The sequence below is a fragment of the Triticum aestivum genome, chromosome 1A (assembly GCF_018294505.1).
Source record: "Triticum aestivum cultivar Chinese Spring chromosome 1A, IWGSC CS RefSeq v2.1, whole genome shotgun sequence".
Classification (NCBI taxonomy): Eukaryota; Viridiplantae; Streptophyta; class Magnoliopsida; order Poales; family Poaceae; genus Triticum; species Triticum aestivum.
In genome coordinates, this window is record NC_057794.1 from 61,091,684 (window position 1) to 61,110,667 (window position 18,984).

Genomic DNA, 18,984 nt, shown 5'->3' on the forward strand with positions numbered 1-18,984 from the left:
CAGCCAGCTTCATTATGCAGGTTTTCTTTCCAGAGTGGCTCGCCAACCCGGTCCTCGTGCTGAAGAAAAATAACAAGTGGCGCATGTGTATAGACTACACCAGCCTCAACAAGGCCTACCCCAAAGATCCCTTCGGCTTGCCAAGGGTTGATCAAGTGATAGACTCCACAGCTGGATGCGAGCTGTTGAGCTTCTTGGATGCTTACTCAGGCTACCACCAAATAAAGTTGGATCCAGCTGACCGCTTGAAGACTGCCTTCATCACACCATTCGGAGCTTTCTGCTACCTGACTATGACATTCGGCTTGAGAAATGTCGGCGCCACTTTTCAGCGTTGCATGCAGAAATGCCTCCTCAAGCAGCTCGGCAGAAATGCCCACGTCTATGTAGACGATATTGTGGTGAAGACGGAGAAGCGCGGTACCTTGCTGGAAGACCTCAGAGAGACATTTGAAAACTTGCGCCAATTTCAGATCAAGCTCAACCTCGAGAAATGCGTGTTCGGAGTACCAGCCGGCCAGCTTCTAGGCTTCCTGGTCTCCGAACACGGCATCGAATGCAACCCAGTGAAGATCAAGGCCATAGAGAGAATGGAGATTCCCTCCAAGCTATGAGACGTCCAGAGGTTCACCGGATGCTTGGCTTCCCTGAACCGCTTCATCAGTCGGCTCGGAGAGAAAGCCCTCCCCTCTACCGACTCATGAAGAAGTCCACTCACTTTGAGTGGAACGACCAAGCACACCAAGCTTTCCACGAGCTAAAGAAGATGCTGACCACGCCGCCTGGCGGCGTCGACTGAAAAAGAGCCATGCTCCTTTACATTGCCGCCACTAGCCGGGTGGTCAGCACAGTTATCATGGTCCATCGCCCAGAAGAAGGCCGAGCTCAGCTGGTCCGGAGGCCGGTGTATTATTTAAGCGAAGTATTATCCACCTCAAAGCAGAACTACCCACACTACCAGAAGATGTGCTATGGTGTGTACTTCACCGCCAAGACGCTCAAGCCCTACTTTCAAGAGCACCCCATCACGGTCGTATGTACTGCCCCGCTCGCCGAGATCATAGGCAGCCGGGATGCATCCGGTCGGGTGGCAAAATGGGCCATTGAGCTAGCTCCCTACACAATCTTCTACCAGCCCCGCACCGCCATTAAGTCCCAAGCATTGGCCGACTTCCTCGTCGATTGGGCCGAAACCCAGTATCTGCCACCGGCCCCCGACTCCACTCATTGGCGGATGCAGTTCGATGGGTCCAAGATGCACATCGGTTTGGGAGCCGGCATCGTCCTCACCTCTCCCAAGGGCGACAAGCTCAAATACACATTGCAAATTCATTTTGCCGCCTCCAACAATGTGGCCGAGTACGAGGCGCTCATACACGGGCTCCGGCTAGCCAAAGAGCTTGGCATTCCTGTGCTATGGCGACTCGGATTTGGTGGTCCAGCAGTCATCTGGCGACTGGGACGCCAAGGACGCAAACATGGCGAGCTACTGCTTCCTCGTTTAGCAAATTAGTGGATATTTTGAAGGATGCGAGTTCCTTCATGTACCACGGGCCGACAACGTGCAGGTAGATGCCCTGGCATGAATAGGCTCCACCCGGCAAGCTATACCAGCCGGCGTTTCTCTCCAACGCCTCCTCAAGCCGTCTATAAAGTCGTCTCCTGAATCTGATTCCATCTTCGTACCGCCTGGCCCCGTCGAAGTCGGACCCGACTTGAGGAACCAAGCAGGCGGCTCGGGGACTTCGACAGGCGGCCCGGAGACTACCATAGTCGCACCCGGCTCGGGAACTCCGGAACTCGGCCCGGGGGCTACTACAGCCAGCCCGGGGACTGCATCAACACAACAGGCGGTGGCCGACTCCAACTCTTCACCACCCAGCCCACCTGCCCTGGTCACAGTAGCAGTTTTGACAGCAGAAGAAGTCATAGCTCCATCATGGGCCCAGCCCATCCTCAACTTCTTAGTAAACAGAGAGTTGCCAACTGACGAGATCTCAGCAAGACAAGTCCAACACCGAGCCGGAGCATACACAATAGTAAACCGAGAGCTTGTTAGGCGCAGTGTCACTGGAGTCTTCCAGCGCTGCGTCAAGCCAGAGAAGGGCATAGCAATCCTCAAGGACATCCACCAAGGTGAATGCGGCCACCACGCGGCCTCAAGATCACTCGTTGCCAAAGCTTTCCGCCATGGATTCTTCTGGCCGACTGCTTTGGATGACGCCAAGGAACTAGTCAAACACTGCAAAGGGTGCCAAGTTTTCAGTTCCAAGCAACACCTGCTGGCTTCTGCACTCAAAACCATCCCCTCACCTGGCCTTTTGCCGTCTGGGGGCTGGACATGGTGGGCCCATTCAAGACGGCACGCGACGGCATGACACATCTGCTCGTCGCGGTGGACAAATTTACTAAGTGGATTGAAGCAAAGCCGATCAAGAAGCTGAATGGGCCGACTGCCGTGACGTTCATCACAGATATCACAACCCGGTACGGCATACCGCACAGCATCATCACCGACAATGGTACAAATTTTGCAAAGGGAGCACTGTCACGTTTCTGTGCAACACATGGCATCCGGCTGGACCTAGCATCCGTTGCCCACCCGCAGTCAAACGGCCAGGTCAAGCGAGCAAACGGCCTCATCCTCTATGGCATCAAGCCCCGACTAGTCGTGCCACTAGAGCGTTCGGCTGGTTGTTGGCTCGACGAGCTGCCGGCCGTCCTCTGGAGTTTGCGCACTACCCCAAACAAATCAACCGGCTTCACACCTTTCTTCCTTGTATATGGTGCCGAGGCAGTCATTCCAACTGGCATCGAGTTCGACTCACCTCGGGTCACCATGTACACGGAGGCAGAGGCCAAGGAAGCACGTGAAGACAGCGTCGACCTGCTGGAAGAGGGCTGGCTGTTAGCCCTCAGCCGGTCCGCCATCTATCAGCAGGGTCTGCGCCTCTACCACAGCCAGAAGGTCAAGCCAAGATCCTTCCAAGAGGGCGATCTTGTGCTCCGACTGATCCAACGAACAGCCGGCACAAGCTCTTGGCCCCTTGGGAGGGCCCCTTCGTCATCAGCAGAGCGTTAGGCAACAACTCCTACTACCTAATCGACGGGCAGAAGCCGAAGGCGCGCAAGAGAGATGATTCCAGCAAGGAGTCGGAATGACCATGGAATGCCAATCTCCTCCAAAGATTTTACAGTTAAAAAGCAGTATGTACCACGCTACCTTTTGTACTAAGTACGAGACAAAGGGTCCCCCGAGGAGCACTCGGGGACTACCCTCTTTTATCTATGAATGAAGAATATCATGCCTATGAATATGTTACTACATTCGCTTTTTTCGTCCAGCACCGGGTTCGACCAGTCGGCCCGGGGATTCGCCGCCTCGAGTTATATCTAAAGTTCTGCCTGCAGTCAAACAAGTAGTGTGCTGGCACCCAAGCCCCCTCTTGCCAAAAGTCGTAGATCGAAGAATCGACTGTCCGACTGGCAAGAGCCAAGGGCAGGAAAGGATGCCCACACGAAAAACGGCTAAGGACTAACGAACTTATATAACACAAGATGGCCTCCCGCCCTGCCAGCCGGCTACCAGAGCAAACGGCTGGCCGGCTTCCCGTTCACCTTGCTGCAATCTAAGAAAGCTTGAGTACTTGCCTTCCCCAAACAACCAAGTCCTTCTCCAGCCACAGACTGCAGAGCAGCTGTCCGGCTGGGAAGGCGGTGGCCAAGGGAAGGCGGCAAAGGAAAAAGCCAAAAGGATGAAAAGCAAACATGAACGGAAGCCAAACACATGCATGATTATATTTACACAAAAGGCCCTCAAAAGGCCAGCACTCAACATAGTTTGAATACACCCTCAGTGGGCGGAACTGCGCAAATTTAATAAAAGTTGTTCAAAAGAGTAACAAGTGGGAAGGCAAGGGCGGCGGATCAGGCCAAGGGAACGACGGGCGAGTCAGGCAGGTTGGTGGAGTCGGCAGTGCCGGCTGGAGGAGTGACCGGCTGGCGAGTCTCGGCATCGTTGCTGGAGGCACGATCAGGCTGAGGCGGGCTGGTCGCTTCGCTGTCTGGCACAACGTCTTCACCATCCTCCCCCTCTTCCCCTTCGCCCTCATCGCTGGAAGCAATCTCCTCCGCCGAGTCCTCACCTTCTGCCGGGTTCAGCCTGAACCACTCCTCCGGCTGAGCGACATCGACATCATCCACCTCAGGGGCAAAGGCGCTGGTGTCGGTGTACTCGGCGATCGCCGAGGCACGCTGGACGATAGCCGGCCGCACCGCCTCCAGCTCCTCGTCAGCCTCCTGCCGCCAGGTGCTCAGCTGGTCCAAGTTTAGCCCAGGATACCAGGCTCGGACGAATTCCAGCACCCGCCCAGCGCCGGACCGGGCCGCTGACGCCTTCCAAGCCTCGAAGCGGCTGACTGCGACCTCCAGCCAATCGGCGGTCTGACTTGGAGTGCGGGGAACCGCCTCAACGGGCCAGAGGGCGGCCAGCACTTGTGCCCCGGCACGCTGAAGATGGTGGAGCATGCGGTGGGCCGGCTGCAGGCGGGCTTGAAGCGCCAGAAGCTGCTCCTCAAGTGACCGGCTGGCACCCGGTGCGATCTCGGCCCCCGCCTGCCATCGTGTCACGGTAGGCCTCGATGGCTTGGGTAGCGGCAGCAGAGTAACCGGGAAAGTAATCTGCACAAAGAAGAAAGCAGTAGCACAAAGTCAAAAGACGAGTCAGATGGCAGGAGGCAGGCAAAGAAACAAAGAAGAAGGCGGCCTACCGTCGATTAAGTCCTCCAGCCGGCTGTAGCCTTGACTCAGCGCCTGCCTTGCCTCGGCCCAGTTCGCCACCTCGGTCTCATATTCGGCTTTGAGGGCGGCCTCGCTGTCCTGTACCGTCTTCAGGGCCGCCTTGTGGCTCTCCTCCTGGTCGGCCAGTTTCTTGGCCAGGCGATCACGCTCTTGAGCCAGGGCGGCGCACTCGGCCTCCTTGGCGCGAAGGGCGATCTGGGCTTTGCTTAGCTGGCCCCTCAGGTCAGCATTGGCCCCTGCAGTTATGAAGAAAGAAGTCGTCATGAAAATATCCGACCCGAATGCTCAGCAGTCGGCCCGAATCTCGAGGACTACACCCAGTGGGTGCGCTGACGCGCCCCCACTTGAGACAAAAGACGAAGCACTTACTCCGACTCTCGGTCAGATTGATGGCTTTCTGAATCAACTCCTGGGCCTGGAAGTTGAAGGCAGCTGCGCGGAGGTTATGATACTCCTGCAGATAAGATAAGAGACGCGAGTAAGAACAAGACGGCAATCGAAGTCTACCAAGAAGTTCCAAGCCGCCTGCTCAGCAGCCGACTCGGAACTCGGGGACTACACCCAGTGGGTGCGCTGACGCGCCCCCATAGAAGAAATCAGGAGCAATCAACGAAAAGCGGGAGGACTCACCCGGATCACCGTGCGCGTCGTGAGAAATTCTTGAGTATACTGCTTCAGCGCGGTAGCTTGGGTCTGAAGCCGGTTCTGGACGTCCTGCACCGCCATGTTCAGCACGGCCGTCCTGTCGCCCGGCGTCCACCCGGACGGGCTATCGCTGGCCGCTTCCAGGTCCTGGGCCGACGAGTTGGCACCCGCGGTTTTTTGCGGATCCGGCGCCGAAGTCGCCTTCCCCGTGCGCCGACGAGACGGCGACAAGACCACCAGATCCGCCCCCACAGTCGGCTCGCCTCCAGCCGGCTCCACGAGCGGCGCATTGGGCCGGCCTCCTTGGCCCATTCTAGTCAGCGATGATGACGCCGCCTCCCTCTCCATCGCCGGCTGGCCGCGGCCGGCCTCCTCCGTCGGGGGCACTGGGATGTCAGGAGCCGCGGCGCGGAGGAGGGTGACGAGCTGCGGAGGCTGGTTTTGCAGGGCCTCCGCCTCCTTCTCCGCGGCCGCGGCCTCCGCCTGGGCCTTGGCAGCCGCGCCGGCTTGCGCCTCCACCGACTTCTCCTCCGCCTCCCGAGTCGCCCTCCGCTCCCCCGCCTCCCGCTCCTCCCGCGCCTCCCGCGCGTTTCGCTCTATCGCCTCTAGGAGATCGGCATGGGGATCCACACGGCGGGAGCTTGACGATCCTCCCGCGGGTCCGACTATGGAGGCGGCAGGGGCCCGTTCGAGAGAAAGTGGGGCCCTGTTTGATAAGTCAAGAAGAAGTCTTAGAAGAATATCAACCGAAGAAGAAATAGAAAGGCGTAAGAAAAAACGACACTTACGCTGAAACCGCCTGCGGCTGCTTCACCACCTTGCGAAAGCGGGCCGCCTTTGCGGGCGCTTCTTCCCGCTTGGTTGCCGCCGCGGTACTCTTGGGCTTCTTAGGCCGACTGCCGAAGTGGGTCGACGCGGCCCGATGTTTCTGCGCGCCACCATGAGCAGTCGGCGTGGCAGATGGGCCCGCGCCTTGATGATCGGGTGTCGGTCGGCGGTGCGGAATGACTTCGGCCTCGACATCATCCGGCCAGTCCTCGAGGGCGGCCCCGAGCCCAGAGCCGCCTGCCTCGCCGCCCTCCCCTGCGACGTCATCTTCCATGGCGGCCGCCCCCAGGTCCGGGTCATCAACGTCGTCCATCGTGCGGCTGGGGAGGAACTGGCGTTCCACCCCCGCAGCCCCGGTTGCCGGCGGAAGCATGGGATTCTGCCAAAAACAAGCCGACTGGTCAAGAGTCGTCCATCATGAATCCGGCAACAGGGAAAGAAGAAAAGAAGAGAGACTTATCACAGGCGGAGGATTGGCGCGAGAGTACGGCTCCTTGCTGTACTGCCACTCCTTGGTGAGCTTGTAGTTGGAAATGTAGTTCACCATGTAAGACACCTCGGCGTGAGGCATCTCCTTGGTGCTTAGACGGCACGGGTCGAAGCGGCCACTCATCTGGCAGATCATGTGAGGTCGGCCTTGAAGCGGGAGCACCCGGCGCTCCATGAAGGCGGCCACCAGGTTGGCCCCGGTCAGACCCTCCGACTGGATCATCACCCGAAGCCGTGCAACGGAGGCGGCCCCACCTTGAGACAGCGACCTGGCTCGGTAGGACCATGAGGGATGCCTCCCAGCCAGCGGGCCGGCTACGTAAGCCGGCAGGTTGATGAAGTCGCCTTGCGAAGCGATGTTTGAGGGAGTCCTGGATTAGGGGGTGTCCGGATGGCCGGACTATACCTTCAGCCGGACTCCTAGGCTATGAAGATACAAGATTGAAGACTTTGTCCCGTGTCCGGAAGGGACTTTCCTTGGCGTGGAAGGCAAGCTTGGCAATACGGATATACAGATCTCCTACCATTGTAACCGACTCTATGTAACCCTAACCCTACCCGGTGTCTATATAAATCGGAGGGTTTTAGTCCGTAGGACAACATACACATCAACAATCATACCATAGGCTAGCTTCTAGGGTTTAGCCTCCTCGATCTCGTGGTAGATCTACTCATGTACTACCCATATCATCAATATTAATCAAGCAGGACGTAGAGTTTTACCTCCATCGAGAGGGCCCGAACCTGGGTAAAACTTCGTGTCCCTTGCCTCCAGTTACCATCCAGCCTAGACGCACAGTTCGGGACCCCCTACCCAAGATCCGCCGGTTTTGACACCGACATTGGTGCTTTCATGGAGAGTTCCTCTATGTCGTCGCCGTCAGGCCCGATGGCTCCTACAATCATCAATAGCGATGCAGTCCAGGGTGAGACCTTCCTCCCCGGATAGATCTTTGTCTTCGGCGGCTTCGCACTGCGGGCTAATTCACTTGGCCATCTGGAGCAGATCGAAAGGTATGCCCCTGGCAGACAGGTCAGATTTGGAAGCTCAAACTACACAGCTGACATCCGCGGGGACTTGATCTTCGACGGATTCAAGCCACTACCAAGCGCGCCGCACTGTCACGACGAGCATGACCTAGCTCTGCCGCTGAACAGTGCCCTGGAGGCCGCACCCACATCGGCTTCGACCCTTAATTCAGAGCCAACTGCGCCGATCGAGGATGGGTGGTTGGACGCCGCCTCGGGGGCTGCGATCCCAACGGCGATCGAGTCGAACACCAGCCCCGCACTCTGCGAGACTCATGATTCCAAGGAGCCGAACTCCTCTCCGGACTCCGAACCATTCGTGCCTCTGCCAATCGAATCCGATTGGGCGCCGATCATGGAGTTTACTGCCGCGGACATCTTTCAGCACTCGCCCTTTGGCGATATTATAAAATCACTAAAGTCTCTCTCTTTACTAGGAGAGCCCTGGCCGGATTACGATCAGCAAGATTGGGATGTGGACGATGAAGAAATTCAAAGCCCACCCACCACCCACTTTGTAGCCACTGTCGACGATTTAACCGACATGCTCGACTTCGACTCCGAAGACATCGACGGTATGGACGCCGATGAAGGAGATGATGAAGAACCTGCGCCTATTGGGCCCTGGAACGCCACCTCGTCATATGACATATACATGGTGGACGCACCAAAAGATGACGACGAGGAGCGGAAGGACGCACCGAAGGCTTGTTCCCTCGAAAAGCATTCAAAGCGGTGACGCAAGTGCCGCCCCAAATCCCGCCACCATAGAAATAGCGATCACACAGACCCAGCACTGGAGCAGGGTGAACCGCTGCCGGACAACGGCAATCCGAATAATCGAACTGAACAAACAAATCCTATCAAGGATAATGGTCCGGACGACATAACACCGGACAGACACCCGGAGCAGCAGACTGCCCGTAAAAGGCTTGTTGCCACCGCGAGGAGTCTGAAAAAGTAGAAGCAAAGGCTCAAGGCTGTGCAAGACACACTCCACATTAGATGGAGCAAAATACTCAACATAGCAGCGAGGTACGGCGACAATCGCCCCTCCAAGAGCTACCCAAAGCGGAAGCTGCTACCCGAATTCGATGAGGAGACCTCAGACCCCCCACAACCGAATATCAAAGCAGCCACCTGGTCGGATAGACGACCCCTCTACCAACACAGAGCGGCACACAACGCCGCTCACAATACAATACGCGACCCATGTGAAGGCTCGCACCCAAAGGACGGCGCAACAAGATCCATCTATGGACCACGCAAGCGCGCCCCAACATACAATGCAACACAACAAACATCTGAACAACGTGGTACACCCAGCTACAGGGGTGCCGCACACCCCCTATGTTTCACCGATGAGGTGCTGGACCATGAATTTCCAGAGGGATTCAAGCCCGTAAACATAGAGGCATACGACGGAACAACAGACCCCGGAGTCTAGATTGAGGACTACATCCTGCACATCCATATGGCTCGAGGAGATGATCTCCACGCCATCAAGTACTTACCCCTCAAGCTCAAAGGGCCAGCTCATCACTGGCTCAAAGGCCTCCCCAAAAGCTCCATTGGAAGTTGGGAAGATCTCGAAGACGCCTTTCGGGCAAATTTTCAAGGGACTTATGTCCGACCTCCGGATGCGGACGATTTGAGTCATATAACTCAACAGCCCAGAGAGTCAGCCCGAAAGCTTTGGAACAAGTTTCTTACTAAAAAGAACCAGATTGTCGACTGTCCGGACGCCGAAGCCTTGGCAGCTTTCAAGCATAGCGTCCGTAACGAATGGCTCGCCAGACACCTCGGCCAAAATAAGCCGAGAACGATGGCCGCATTAACAAACCTCATGACCCGCTTTTGCGCGGGTGAGGACAGCTGGCTAGCCAGATGCAGCTCCAGCGACCCCAGTACATCTGAAATTAGAGATGGAAATGGGAAATCACGGCGCAACAGCAATAAAAAACGCCGGATTAAAGAAGATAGCACGAAGGGCACGGCAGTAAATGCCGGATTCAAAAGCTCTCGGCCAGGTCAAAAGCCGCCCCCTAAAGGCACCAGGGATGAACCGTCCAGCCTCAACAAAATTCTGGACCAAATATGTCAGATTCGTAGTACCCCTGGTAAACCTGCTAATCATACCCACAGAGAATGTTGGGTCTTCAAGCAGTCCGGCAAGCTCAACGCCGTACACAAGGGGGAGGATGCACCAAGTGAAGACGAGGACGAGCCCCCCAAGCAAGACACGGGAGAACAAAAGAAATTTCCACCCGAAGTCAAAACAGTAAACGTGTTGCACGTGATTAAGGGAAAACACAACGCGGCACTCCCAGGAAAATATACCCAAGTGCCTGTCACCGCGGAGTCCTGCCACTGGTCGTCTCAACCGATCACTTTCGACTATCACGATTACTCAGCAAGTATCCGACACGCAGGATGGGCTGCCCTGGTATTAGACCCAGTAATTGGCGGATATCACTTCACACGAGTCTTGATGGACGGCGGCAGTAGCCTAAACCTAATATATCAGGATACAATCCGCGGGATGGGGTTAGACCCAACACAAATTCGCCATAGCAATACTACCTTTAAAGGAGTAACGCCAAGCCCAGGGGCTCGTTGTACGGGCTCCCTCTTACTGCAAGTTATATTCGGCTCCCCCGATAACTTCCATCGCGAGCATTTAACTTTCCACATCGCTCCGTTTCAAAGTGGCTATCAAGCACTGCTCGGACGCAAAGCTTTCGCTCGCTTTAATGCAATACCACACTACGCCTCCTTTACACTCAAGATGCCCGGTCCACGTGGCATCATTACAGTGCACGGAAATATCAAGCGATCTCTGCGCGCCGAAGAGAGTGAGGCTGCCTTGACAGCCGCACATTAAAGGCGCCCGGACTAGCGAAAGCATCCAATAGGTCATCAAGACCTCAGACGCAACCAATCGAGTCCAGCACTGCTACTTATACCGAATAAATGGTTACACCCCTATTTGTCAATACAAGGGGCTCAACACGCGCAGACAAGTGGCAATTTCTTCTCATCTTGAATTATACATAGTTTCTTTAACAAACTATCTTTTTGCACGACAGCTTTTTCACCTAAATTCCTCTCTTTTACAGACGATCATCGTGCTACACCCGTCCAGGATACGGCACAACGGAGACACAGGCGTGGACGTGCAACAGGGACCCGCTCCAAGGATTCTTTTTAGATTAAGACCCTTCGTAAACCTTTTTTATTGTCTCTTGTTGATACATATCCACCGTTGAGAAGGATGCTGACGTCTTGGCATGTGGCCACGCCAGAACAATGCATGTACCTGGACACAAGGGGCTTCTTACAAAGGCCATTATTTAGGCCCGGTTTATACCACAAAGACCGAACACCTTAGGGAGTGTTCGGCGTCGTGAGTTTGGCCCTATATGCATCAGCTCCGAATCATTGTCTTTGGTAAAATGTTGGGTTTGCCCGGCTCCTGTGTTTTGGTGCCTTACGTTCCGCTTTACCGGCTATGGTAGCACCAGGAGAACTACTGCGATTGTGCCCTGGTTCATCCGGACGAGCACCTCAGTAGAGAAAGCCGAAAACTGACTGTCATGATATAGCGTGAGACTGGTCAACCACTCGATGACCTGTGGGAATGTTAGAATTCCTCCGCCTTAACGAAGGGCCGTTTTCCGGCCAGGCATGTACGCACCCCGAGATCGGGAGAGTGCGGAGCCACCAGGGGCTATCTAATAGCCCCACTGTCAAACTCCTATGGCTAAGTGAAAGTGTTAAAGCATTATAGTCCGGTTGCCTCGCTCGCTCCGCTATCACCTCCTTAATAGGACCAAGACATTGGGTTAAGTGTGAACGTGTGTTTTTGCGAGCACCTCCGCATTATATGCGTGGGGGTTGAAGCCGACGACTGCAATCTTTCAGGTTATACACATGTATACAAAAACGGCCGCCCAGGAGGCATCATATTACTTTCAGGCAAAAGTATAAAAATAGCCTTATAAACATTTATAAAAGCATTTTGCTTACAATGAGATTACATATCACTCAAACATAATATTTTTTTAGCACTGGGCCTCTACCAAACGGGCACCGTCAAGAACTTCTTCAAAGTAGTGCTCAGCAGCCTTCCGACCTATGGCTGAATCCCGCGCTGCAACATTGGTAGCATCCATCTCCGCCCAGTATGCCTTAACACGGGCGAAGGCCATCCGTGCGCCCTCTATGCACGCCGACCTCTTCATCGCATCAATGCGCGGCACCACATCAAGTAATTGCTGCACCAAGCTAAAATAGTTGTTCGGTTTTGACCCTTCCGGCCATAACTGATCCACAACAGACCTCATGGAGAGTCCGGACAACCTATTTAGTTCGGCCCATTCGGCTAATTGGTCAGTCAATGAAAGCGGACGCTCGGGAGAATGGAATTGCCTCCAAAACAGCTGATCTACTTCACGGTCCGTCTGACCCTGGAAGTACTTGGCCGCATCGGCAGCGCTCGCCGCTAAATCCATATACACATCCTCCGAACTCCACAGCCGATCCAGAGGGGCATACCATGGATCTCTGAATTTCCTCTGCAACATAAAGGATTTCCCAGCTACAATATCCCCGGCTTCCCGCAACTCCTCCTTCTTTGCCATCATAGCAGAGAGGAGGTCTTTTCTCGTTGCAGCAGCCTTCTCAAGGTCCGATGCCTTCGCCTGGTTTTCCTTTTAAAGAACCCGGCAACGGTCGGCGGCGGCTTTTAATTCTTGGGCCATCTTGGTCATCTTGTCTCGGCTCTCGCCATGTGCGGCCTTCTCGGCTTGCAACTCTTCGGCCACCTTCAAAGCAGCCGCATTACCCAACCTCGCTTGTTCCTTGGCTCGGGCAAGTTCTGCCCGCAAGGCTTCAACAGTGGCAGCTCCATCTGCAGTCACAACATATTAAAGATGCTGGCATCATACTGCTCTTCCTAGTGTGGCGTTTACCAGATAATGACACTTACCCTGTGCCTCGTCAAGCCTTTTGTTAACAAGCTCGATGTCGGCGTCTGCCGCATCCAACTGCCGTTCTAAATGGGCAAACTCGCTAGTCCGGCTAGCCACCGGAGCTTCCATCACCTGCACATAGAGGCAGTATGGTTATTACCTGGGAATATGATCCTCTGTTCATTGTCGTTTCCGACGACAACCAGAGTCTCAGGGGCTACTATCTACACAGGGCACACCTAGTATGTGCAGGACTATCATACATTCTTTCACGTACCTCAAAGCCTGTCAGTAGACTCATAAAAGCTTCATGCAATCCGCTTTCGGCGGACGATATTCTCTCCATCACCGTATTCATCAGCACACAGTGTTCATCTGAGATGGCCGCTCGCCCCACCAACTCCCTTAGAACATCCGATCGCACACTAGACGGTGCTTGACTCTTTTGTCTGCTCTCTTCGGGAGCCGGACACTGGGAGCTTCGGGGGTCAATGGGATTATCTTCTGGCCTCACTGGACTCGGAGAGGCCCTCCGCGACGACACTTCAGGGTCGCCCGCTTCCGGAGCGGACGAGTCCGGAGGAGGCGTTTCGCTCTCCATCATCTCTGGAAGAAGATCCCCGAAAGACGAGCTCATTTGAGAGGGGCTAAGGCCCGAACTGCAAAAATATATGCGGTGGTTATCTTCTCAGAAGAAAAAGATGGCATATCTGTACTATTAAAGTATTTCGAGTCACTTACGACTCGCGGGAGAATTGATCCCCCCATGGACTTTGTGCGGCAACAGCGCCCCCCAAGGCGGGACCCTCTATGGGAGACTTTTTCTCCCATTTGGAAGCTTCGGCTTCTGAATCCCTGGGCGCAGTCCTTTTCCTCTTCAGGTCGTCTTCCTTCATGGAGACGCTCGCTCCCTCGGTTAGAATGGGCAGCGTAGAGGGCCCGCGGCCGCCCGCATTATCCTCCACAGTATCTTCCTTCAAGGGCTCCGGGCAAGGTGCGGTCTGGAGCATCTTTTCCAATACCGGATTTTCCAAACCCTCAGGAAGGGGGGCCGAACACCGAATCAACTTCGCCTTTGTTAGCCAGTCCTGGTCAAAAAGCAAACTCCCAAAAATAACTTCGTAACAAAGGAGAGATAGTATGTTCGGCTGGAAGATACCTTACCTGTTCGGTCGCGCGGTTACTACTCAGGCCCACATCCTCGGTGATTTCCGGACACTCCACCTGAGGTCCGAAGAATGACTTGTACATCTCCTCGTGCGTCAAGCCGAGAAAATTTTGAATGACACGCGGTCCCTCGGGATTGAACTCCCATAGGCGAAGAGGCCGGCGTTTGCAAGGCTGGACTTGACGAACCAGCATAACTTGTATTATCGCAACCAAACTGAAATCTCCATTGAAGAGATCCCGAATGCGGCTTTGCAGTATAGGCACGTCCTTGGCTGGACCCCAGCTCAGACCTCTGCTGATCCATGACATCAGTTGTGGTGGAGGGCCCGAGCGGAAAATAGGGGCGGCCGCCCACTTGGCACTTCTAGGAGCCGTGATGTAGAACCACTCCTGTTGCCACAATTCAGACACCTCTGGGATGGAACCTTTGGGCCATGGAGCTCCCGTCATCTTGCGTATTGAGGCACCTCCACACGCTGCATGTTGCCCCTCGACCATCTTCGGCTTCACTTCAAAGGTCTTGAGCCATGGGCCAAAGTGAGGGGTAACTCGGAGGAAGGCCTCGCACACGACAATAAATGTCATGATATGAAGAAAGGAGTCCGGAGCTAGATCATGGAAGTCTAGCCCATAATAAAACATCAAACCCCTGACGAAAGGATCCAGAGCAAGGCCTAGACCTCGGAGTAAGTGGGAGACGAACACGACGTTCTCGTTGGGTTCAGGGGTAGGGACGGCCTGCCCTCGGGGAGGCAGCCGATGCAAGATCTCGGCGGTCAGATATCTGGCCTCCCTCAACTTTTTGATGTCTTCTTCCGTGACGGAAGAAGGCACCCATTGGCCTTGAAAGCTGGATCCGGACATGACTGAAGGTTCGGAGCACCTGACCTGAACTTTGGGTGTTTGAGCTTGAGGTAGGGGAAGGATTCGATTGAGCACGAGAGGGAAAAATAAAAGCCTTGTCCCCTTTATAAAGAGGGTGAATATCAAGCGTCCTCTCCGTGTCCGTTTGGACTTGCCTATGATCTAGGAGTCCTAGAAGCGGTTGGGTTACCCACGCCCGTATTGATGAGAATCCCGGAATAAGGGGACACGATCTCTGCTTTAACAAGACGTGCCATGGAAACCGCCTCGCATGACGCGCTGAGGTGGGGTAATAAAACGACTCAGATAAAGGCTTGGTCGTGGTGTGACACACTACGGAATACGTCAGCAGATTAGATTTGTGTAAACATTATTCTCTCTATGGCAATATGTGGAAACTTATTTTGCAGGGCCGGGCACTATCTTTGTGTTCAAAATCTTCTATGAAGTACTTGGAGGAGGAACCCGCCTTGCAATGCCGAAGACAATTTGCGCGCCGGACTCGTCGTCATTGAAGCCTGGTTCAGGGGCTACTGAGGGAGTCCTGGATTAGGGGGTGTCCGGATGGCCGGACTATACCTTCAGCCGGACTCCTGGGCTATGAAGATACAAGATTGAAGACTTCGTCCCGTGTCCGGAAGGGACTTTCCTTGGCGTGGAAGGCAAGCTTGGCGATACGGATATACGGATCTCCTACCATTGTAACCGACTCTATGTAACCCTAACCCTACCCGGTGTCTATATAAACCGGAGGGTTTTAGTCCGTAGGACAACATACACATCAACAATCATACCATAGGCTAGCTTCTAGGGTTTAGCCTCCTCAATCTCGTGGTAGATCTACTCTTGTACTACCCATATCATCAATATTAATCAAGCAGGATGTAGGGTTTTACCTCCATTGAGAGGGCCCGAACCTGGGTAAAACTTCATGTCCCTTGCCTCCTGTTACCATCCGGCCTAGACGCACAGTTCGGGACCCCCTACCCGAGATCCGCCGGTTTTGACACCGACAATGTTCTTCACGTAGAAGTAGGATTTCTGCCAGAGCTTCACCAACTGGATCAGCGGGATGGCCGGAAATGGATTATTGTCGCTCGTCCTCCGCATGGTGATGAAGGCACCACAAGGGGCGGGCACACCCACGACGACAGTGCCAAGCTTGCACTGGAAGAATTCCCCCAGAGTTCGAGGGTGGGGAGGACGCCAAGAAAGCCCTCGCACAGGGCGACGAAGGCCGACAGCAGCATCACCGCGTTTGGCGTGAGGTGATGCGGCTAGAGATGATAAAATTCAAGGAACGAGCGAAAGAACCCGCTCGCCGGCAGGCCGAAGCCGCGCAGGCAGTGCGAGCGGAAGATCACCCGCTCGTCCTCCTCCGGTGCCGGCGAGATCTCCCTCTCCGACGCGAGACAGACCCACACGTAGTTTGCGCCTGGCAGCCGTCGCGTCCCGCGGAGGAAGTCGACGTGGTTGTCATGGACGTTTGAGCCATCCCAAGAGCTCGACAGCACCATGGGGACGGCGCGGCAGCGAGAAAGGTGCGGCGGCGGAGAGGCGCGCGACCCTGCCACGACGAAGTGACAGCGAGCCAAGAAGATTGGCGGGAAAGCCGAGCAGCGGCGGGTAGCTGTGGCGACGGAGAGGAGGAAGAAGAAGAAGGAAGGGGCGGAGTGAGGGCGAGCGTGCGAGCGTCTGGCGCTCCCCTCCTCTCCTCCTACTTATAGCCTCGTGCGGCGAAGCCGAGGAGGCAGGGCGTGGGGGCGTGGGATTAACTGCGCCCACTCCCCCATGCCCCGCGATTATTACGCCTTCACGGTGTGCGCCCAGCGGCGGTCCATCCGGGCCGCAGAAGATCCGCGTGTGGGCCGAGGCCCTGTAGTGGCGGGTCCTGGTCTACGGCGGTGTCCTGTCGCGTGCGTGGGCTGGCAGGCCCCTCCAGCCATAGGGTGCCACATGGCACGCGGGCGACGAGCAGTCAGCTCGCAGCCTGACTCGCGCGCCGACTGGTTCCCGCCTTCAAGCTTCAAAACCCCCAGAAGACGGCGCACCTAATCAAAGCCGGCTCCTAGTTTCCAGCTCCTCAAGATAGGAAGCTGACTGATCTTCTCGTCTTTTTTCTGCCTCGGAGCCGAACCAGCTTCGGGGACTACTGTCGGAGTAAATGACCACGGGTAGCCTAGCCGGCTCCCCCTGGTTCTTCAGAAAAAGTATAGGCCGATTGAGCCTTCAAGCATCCTAGACGTGGGGCCGCCTTCCCCGGGCCGGCTACCTCTCTGGCGGCTGCGCAAAGGCGGCCCAGCCCTAAAATCCTCATGAAGAAAACCACGAGAGGGTCGGCTCCAAGGAGCCGGCCACGAGAAGACCGACTCCATGAAGCCGGCCCCCAGCTGGCGGCCGAGATTATGTCCTCAAAGTTTGCACCCACATAACGGCGATGAGACGGGGCGTGGCTACAGTGAAGCCTGCCACCCCCGAATCCCGGAGCGCGCATGGCCACAGAGCGTCGTACGGGCGGCCATCACCCGTCCGGCGCGGCATTGTTGCCATGTTAACCATGACATCACCCACGGCAAGCTGTCAGTACGACCCGTGGGTGGCAGGCCCCCTCAGTCAGGGAGACGCCTAAAGGCGGCCAGGCCTCTCACAGTCGGCCTGGGGAATGGGCGACTCCCAGTAGTCGGCTAGTTCACTTCCTCGAAGGAGGTGCCTCATTAAGGAGACTAGCCGTGAACCCGTGCGGACGCACGGGCTAGGTATTTGCTATTATTTTAGAATCCATATTATAGAAGATAGTGATTCATAAAGGACATATTTCTATGAATAAGTTGTCTGTACATTGGACTGATCGGTAAACTAAATTTGGTGTAAAAAAATATATGCTTGGAGATAGCCTACTGTCAGATATGTATATTGTTTCTGTTTTCATTTGATGAACATAGATAATTAGAAACCACAGAATTCCTTCGCGCATACATGTATTTGAACAGTAACCACAAAAAAATGTCACATTGTCGTTGTTAGTCCTTTATGAAACAAATAAAAAACAACATCACTTATTTGTGATATGGGTGTAGTATTATATTTAGGAAAAATACTGTGTGGACAAAAATGTTTCCTTAATCATAATTTGTTTACTCGTAAATAATTCCATTGTAGACAAAGTAGTAAGGGCACATATATTTTTTATTATGCTTGACACCAGATTTCTTTTCCAGTTAACTGAGTAAATGAACAATGCTTGTTACCCAAGTGAGTGAACCAATGCCAATAATTGACGGTACACCAAATAATTTGAATTAAACCACACCACAACTTAAGAAATTGCAAATAGGAGCACAACACATATATAAATTATAGAGAGTTTATGTCATGGAGAATCATGGATAGAAATTTGTAATAAAGCAGATTGCAGTATATATATGCAGTTGCAACACATTTTAAAATACAAAAATATGTATACACATAATTTTGTTTATTGTAGAGGAGAATATTTTAGAGGGCGCTGTCATTCCATCCTTCGTTTTTTTCAGCGGCTCATATTGGTACGTCATACTGATTATACGAAATAAAACCAACTAAATGTTTGTTGATTCTTGGCCTTGTATTGATAGTGGACGTGCAAAATCTTCTACTTATGTTTATGTACGTACAGAGACAAAGAATACTTGCTAAGGTACTATTTGAATAATTAATTAAGAACAAATACTTCATCCTAGCATCCTGGATTGACGACCATAGCTTGTGTGCACCGTCTCACATGGATGTTAACCACTTTTTGTAGCAGGTCAAGGGGAGAAAGGATATGTAAAGTAATACGTCAGTAGTAGTGTATGGCTTGAACAAGTACGACCACACCTATGCTATCCAAATCATCCATGAATTAACTTACAACTTTTGCGTATGTCTCGTCTATGTACGTAACTATGGTCAGACACATGAGTCTAGAATCTGGACCCCAGTAGTGATACAGTGGTGGAATTTTCTGTCGAACTCAAATTCGCCGATGAATGTGACGACGGCAACTCCGGTGATCCGCCAAAGGTTCCTCACTGATCAACGTGTGTGGTGTTCCAACCTATGTACACTGGAGAGCTAGAGAAATTTTGGAAAAATAAGAAGAAACTAATATGTATTAATTAAGTACGAAAACAATCATGGCCAAGTTTTTTTTGCCCTTGCTTTT